Consider the following 6,770-nt stretch of genomic DNA (forward strand, 5'->3'; position numbering starts at 1 on the left):
GGGGCGAGTCCAGTAACCTATAAATAACATATAAGTTGGAATTAAACCACGGTCTCTTAAGAAACTAGACTTTAACCAATTGTACTCCAACGTTCGCTTTTGCGCTTAACGATTCACATAAGTCGCTCGAGTACCCTCGGCTCCACTATTTTTATAAAATTAACCGTTTAACTTTTTAAGGCGACTCTTTCGCCAATACTCTACCAACTGACCAATTAATCTTACATAAATTTTCGTACTCCAATTAGTCATTTAAGGACCTTAATCAAGGTTTGAAAGTTAGGCGAGGGGTAAAGGTTCATTCGCGAAATACCGTAACTTAAAACTGTCATTTCTCCTAAACCGTAAATCGGATCTAAGCGAATGATATATCAAAACGAATCTTGAAACATAACCTATCTAAGCATGGAAGTGGTTAGTTCATAGTAGTGGGTGTTCAGGTCCAACATTTAATCACAAAATAGTTTAAAGAAAATCGGGTATTACGACGGCTATAACCTAACGATTTCCAAAGTTCAAACTACACCAAATCATCACAAATTCAACAACAACCCAACATCCATCAACATAAAACTCAACCCATTCATCTAAGAACCATTATCATCCAAACAAACCAAACTTAAAACTAAGGGTTCAAGAGTTTATACCTTCCTTGGAGAGTGGGTAGTCACTAACAAGCCTGTAGGAACCTTGATCTTTTCTTAATCATCCTTAAGCTTTCATGAAAATCAAGAAAATCAAAGTAAGTTACTATTCACTACTATTCATCATCATCTTTGATGAGTGGATTAGCTAAGAAAACCATGAAACACTACTAGAAAATCAGCATTAGACATCGCACATTAGACATCAGTCAGAAAAGTCACTGATGTTAAAAGCCTTTTTTACATCACATAAAAAAAAGTGATGTCTTTTTGGTATGCTTACATCAGCTTTTGAGTAAAGTGATGTCTAAGTTGTTCTTTTAAAAACTACGTCACATCAGTTAACATATAAACCGATGTCCAATTTCTTTTTAACATCGGTTGACATAATAACCGATGTCTAAGCTCAATTTTAAAAAATTAGAGCCCGCTGCTTTTCCATTTTGCTCCCCGCCCTTAGCCAAATTTTTCCCCCCTTAGTATATTTCCCCATCCCGCCTATTCACTCATTCACTTTAATAACATTATAACATAAAATTAAAAATAAATCAAAATCAAAACAAAAACAAAAAATTACAATCTCCACAAAAACAAAAACAAAAACTCATTCAGTCATTCCCCCTTTCTCTCTCGACTGCTAAACCTAGAACTCTCAAATATATGCTTACTGTCTTTCCCCCCTTTCCGGTTAGACCTTGAATCTCCAATTGAAACTCTCAATTTCTTCAACTAATCTCTTAATTTCTTACTGTCTTTCTTTCAAATGTTTTTTTTTTCTCATTTGTTTCAATTTTTGTGACAGATTCGAAGATTAAGGAGTTAAGTGTGTTCATTGAAGTTTAAGGTGAGAAGTAGAGTTTCTTGGAGCTAAATCTTGTAGCTAAGGGTTTATTAAAGCTTAAATCTCGGAGCTAATTAAGTTGGATTTTGGTCTTGGAGTTTGTTGCTGTGTTTTTTGGGATTTTGGAGCTTGCTTTGTTAGGTATATTCTTCTTTACATATCTATTTATATATGTTTGGGCTGCATTTTGTGTAGTTGTATGTATGCATGTGAAATTGAAATGTGTAGTTGCATGTGTAGTTGTATGTGTAGTTAAAATACGGATTTACATGTAATAACAAGTGCTTGTATATATTTGTGTTTGTGTTGTTTGTAAATATATTTGTGTTTAGTCTGTTTACTAATTCATATTATAATCTTAAAATCATGTATTCAGATATTCTTAGTTTTCCTAGGCAGAATAATTCAGTTTGTGTCAGTGTCGAAAAGATGCTACATGGCCATTAAGAGTTCAAATGTAGTATATTGCATTTTGGGCAGTAAGTTCCTTTGGTTACAAATTTGCTTAGAGTAATCTTTAGTTTCTGGTTGTGATATATCATATATGAAATTATATTTAAATATGCAGCATTGTCTTTGATTTTTAACATAACTCTGATTACAACTTTGTAGATTACAGATGTTGAAAATTTGATAGTAGCACCAATATCAAAAACATCATCTAGGCAAAGAGCTGGAAGGGCAGGAAGAGTACGTCCTGGAAAATGTTATAGGTGCTGAACTGAGAAGTTCTCATTTTATTGACAGCAGTTTCTTTTTAGAAGTTGTGCCTATTATTATTATCTATTCTAAATATCAAGAAGATTTTAATGGTTTAGGTGTGATACTGTGTCCAAATTCTGCCTACTGTGTGCACAGTTTGAAGTGAATTAGATCTTGAAAAACAGGGCGTGATATGAGTTGATAATTTTCATAGATTGATGGGTGAATATCTTCCATAGCATCTCTCCTGGTTTGAATTAGGGGTTACCTGTGTAGGCCGAGTCTTGAATAATTTCTCCCTTTATATCATCCAACTAGATTTAATGAATAAAATACTAGTCGGTAGGTGTTTATTATATGTAATTTCAGCTTTGATTGATCATTCTAGGTTTTAACAGCTCGATAACTCATGATTTTGATATTACGCTTTCATATGTATATGCATGTCTTTATCTTTCTACTTTTTGAGCTTATCTCTGGCACTAGATATCTCTGTTGTTTTTTATTGCAATTATGTCCAAGTTCCACCTCTTTGGTGTTTTTGTTATTGAAAATGGATGGTAGAATTTAATTATAATTCATCTTCGGCATTCTTCTCAAATATCACTGCATGAGTTCTTGTTCGTAAATTTATTAATTTTTTGTTTTGATTTTGCTTTAGAGCAAGACTTGGTTGAATAATATTAATTTGAGCTATACGATATTAGGCTCTACACAGAGGAGTATTACGTCAATGAATTGTCTACAGAGGGGATTCCAGAGATTCAGAGAACAAGTCTTGTTTCCTTTGTAATTGATGATGATGCCAAACTTACTTCACCAGCTGGTTTCCTAATAGCTGAAATTCTATTAGTATGTTGCAGTATATCTTTCTTTTAAAAAATTGAATAATTTTATCTTTCTTCCTGAGCACACACACATGAGATGCCTGGTATAATTTCTGCACTTCTCTCTGCTATCCAAGTGCAAAACCACCTACCTAGCCATATAGTAAACATAATTTATACTGATTTCATGATTTCTAGTACTCAGAATATTTAACTTTATGTAGGAACCAATATTCTCAAAAATGATCTTAGCTTCAGATGAGCTTGGATGTTCCGAGGAGATCTTAACAATTGTTGTTGTCCTTTCCATACAGGTAGGCTATCCCCTATATCATAATCTTTTTGGAATTCTTCATATTTGATCTAGCTGTTTGCATAACATAGAAATATGAACATCTTGAGTTGAATGATACAATAATTGTATGATAAGTTACATTCTAAGAGTTCTCTAATCAATTGTATACATATAGTCTACACTGGATCTTCAGAATTCTGCAAATATTTGAGATGCTTAAGATATTACTAATAAATCAATGTGAGGCTGCAGATAGTAGCCAAGCTGTGATTCTATACACTGGCCTATATTTAGTCGCATTTGGGGCTGGTGGACTAAAAGCGGCGCTTCCTTCCTTGGGAGCAGACCAGTTTGATGAGTCAGACCCTGAAGAGTCTAAATACCCTTTCTAGTTTCTTTAACTGGTTCCTATTTTTTGTTGTTACCGGGGCTATCTTTGGTGTCACTTTCTTGGTCTGGATTAGTGAAAATGAAGGCTGGAACTGGGGATTTGGGGTGTCTACTTTTGCAGTAGCAATCGCAATCTTGTTCCTGTGCATGGGAAGATCACTCTGCAGGAACAATGTCCCAAAAGGAAGCCCACTCAGTCGAATAATGCAGGTGTGCACCATTTTGTACAATTACACTGGATGTATGCATAGTCATTGTAATTGCAGATAGATATACTTTGATGTCCACTATTTTGATAGGGCTAATTCATGACTTCAAATGCTTTTTTTTAAAACTAGGTATTTGTGGCTGCAATTAGAAACCGTAATCTTCCACTGCCAGAAAACGCAGTAGGATTCCACGAGGTTCATGATAAACAATCTGAGACTCTTCACATAACAAATCAATTCAGGTGCCTACTCTTATTCATCTTAGCTAGCTAGTGGAGATTCTTAGTGTTTGGAAAATTTAATCTCTCTATATTGCAGGTTCTTGGATTACGCAGCAGTTATTGTGACTACAGATTCATCTACTGTTAACAATCCGGGACCCTGGAAAATGTGTACTGTGACACAAGTCGAGGAAACAAAAATTTTAATTCGGATGCTCCCGATAATTTTAAGCACTATCTTCATGAATACATGTTTGGCTCAACTCCAAACTTTCAGCATTCAACAGAGTAATACGATGGACAGAAATCTTCTTGGTTTTCAAGTCCCTGGATCTTCAATCCCTGTCATTCCACTAGTGTTTATGTTTATATTGATCCCAATATATGATCGTGTCTGTGTTCCAATTCTCCGAAAGTTCACAGGGATTCCCACTGGAGTCACACACCTCCAAAGAATAGGAGTTGGACTCGTTCTCTCAGCCATTTCTATGGTTGTGGCAGGAATAGTAGAGACACACCGCAAATCTGTTGTTGTCGAGTACAACATGGTTGATTCTGCAGAGCCTTTGCCTATGACTGTGTTCTGGTTAGGTTTCCAATATTCAATATTTGGAATGGCTGATATGTTTACATTGTGAATAGTCTAGTAAAGCTCATGTTTTTTTAAAAAAACTTTTGTTGCAGTCTATCTGGGTATCGTCCAGGAGATCACAGAAAGAGCTAGATGAAGCAAAGATGAGATTTGCTGCTGCCGAGGTTTCATCTCAACTCATGTTTAATTTATATAGAGCTTCAGCTGGTTTAGCAGCTGTTAAATTTTTATAGAGCTTCAGCTGGTTTAGCAAATGTATTTCTGTTTGGGATGAACTATGTAAATGATCGATGGTGGATGTCTAGTACTTGCTTTTGCAGTTATGTAGTTTGTTTGGATTATGAAGTTTGGTTGGTGATGGATATATGTACGTAATTGGTATAATCTATGGTAAATCAATGAATGTATGTTTGTTTTTGCGTTTGTTTTGGTTTGGTTAGTTTTGGAATGGTAAAATGGCAGTTGGTATGTTTTTGGATGACTCTTATTTGGGTTTTGGGCATTTGATTGAAACAGGGGATTCATGAATAAAAAAAATAAACAAACATCACTTCATGTACAAAATAACTGATGTAAAATGTAGTCAAATAAGACATTTCATACAATAAACTGATATCATAAGCAGGCACATATATCAGCTCACAAGAAATGACTGATGTAAAACAATATAATAGATATCACATTTTGAAAGAACTGATGTTAAACACACACAAAGACATCGGTTTCATTAAAAAAAGAAAGGTACGATATTGCTTCTGATAAAAGACTGATGTAATATGTTAAGTTACACATCAGTTTAACAAGTTTTTCGATGTTAATGTATCATATTGCTTTATATGTGATAAGTTTAAAATGATATACATGACATATGAATGAATAACTGAAACCATAGTGAAGGTATACATTGAAGAAAAATACATCACATTGTTAAGAAAAATGATGTCTAAACTGTGTATAGACATCGGCTAATAAGCAATGTGTAATGCACCTACCTTTCTCATCGCATGCAAAGACATCGCTTGGATTTTAAATAGACATCGGCTAATAAGCGATGTCTATTGACAAATTTCTAGTAGTGAAATCTTGATCTTAAACTCATGGTATAACTAAGTTATGAAATATAGGATCCAAGGAAACAAACCTTGTAATTTTCCATGGCCTAGATCTTGAGTTTTGAAAATCTATTTCTTCATTTCTTGAAAAGGTCGAATAGAAGAAGAAATAAATAGGGGAGAGCTTTCTCTTGTTGGTCTTGGCTTGATATTTGTGCAAAGAATGCATGGTTGTGGTTAATTATTGGCTAAATATCTTATTTTCACTTGCTTATGTCATTACTTGCATCACTACTTTGCCACATGTCTCATTCTTGTGGTGTGATGATGTCACCTTGCTTCTAACCACATGTTTTAGCTTATCTTAGAAGCTTCCTTCTCATGGTACTTGCATGTCCTTGCCCCTCTGATGTTTATTTATTTTATGGTTCGCTTAACTCTCGTTCTCGTTGATCGTTTGAGGGATCATATCCGGGATCTTATTACTTGGGATTCCCTAACCCTCTCTTCATATTTTATAGTCCTTTAATGATCCTTGCTTATAATCCTTGAATTTAAATCATTTTAATCATGTTACCTTATACTCAATTCTTTCGGTATCTGGTGGATTTTCGGGAAAAATCAAAGTGTTCGAATTTCGATTCCGACGACCTTTACATACACTCATTTACTTTATGGAATACTAATACGATCTTAGAATTTCCATAATAGTACTCCTATATAGTGTGGTCTCATAATTTTCCCTAATCAGCATCATCAACAAAAGTTACTATTCATCAGTGTTTCAAAAATAACAAAAATTGGGGTTATTACAGTTTTTACTAATGTATTTGTTGCAGGTATTCTATGAAGAATTCCCTCCTTGAGACGGTCAAGGAGGGGGATGTCCGTGAAAAGCTTGAAGACCTCCAGGGGTATTCCTGATGACTGAAGGCCTCCTCCTGTATTCAACAGGTGTCCTCGTTGGAGATGCGGGGTTACCATTGGTGTGTGCTTT

The 6,770-nt window shown here is 34.8% G+C and overlaps 1 pseudogene; it reads left to right on the plus strand.

Moving 5' to 3' along the window:
- The first annotated feature begins 3,521 nt into the window (after positions 1–3,521).
- On the plus strand, positions 3,522–4,767 carry LOC141690840 (protein NRT1/ PTR FAMILY 4.5-like; annotated as a pseudogene).
- Positions 4,768–6,770: the final 2,003 nt, after the last annotated feature.

The sequence above is a fragment of the Apium graveolens genome, chromosome 10, assembly GCF_009905375.1.
Source record: "Apium graveolens cultivar Ventura chromosome 10, ASM990537v1, whole genome shotgun sequence".
In the NCBI taxonomy this organism is placed as follows: domain Eukaryota; kingdom Viridiplantae; phylum Streptophyta; class Magnoliopsida; order Apiales; family Apiaceae; genus Apium; species Apium graveolens.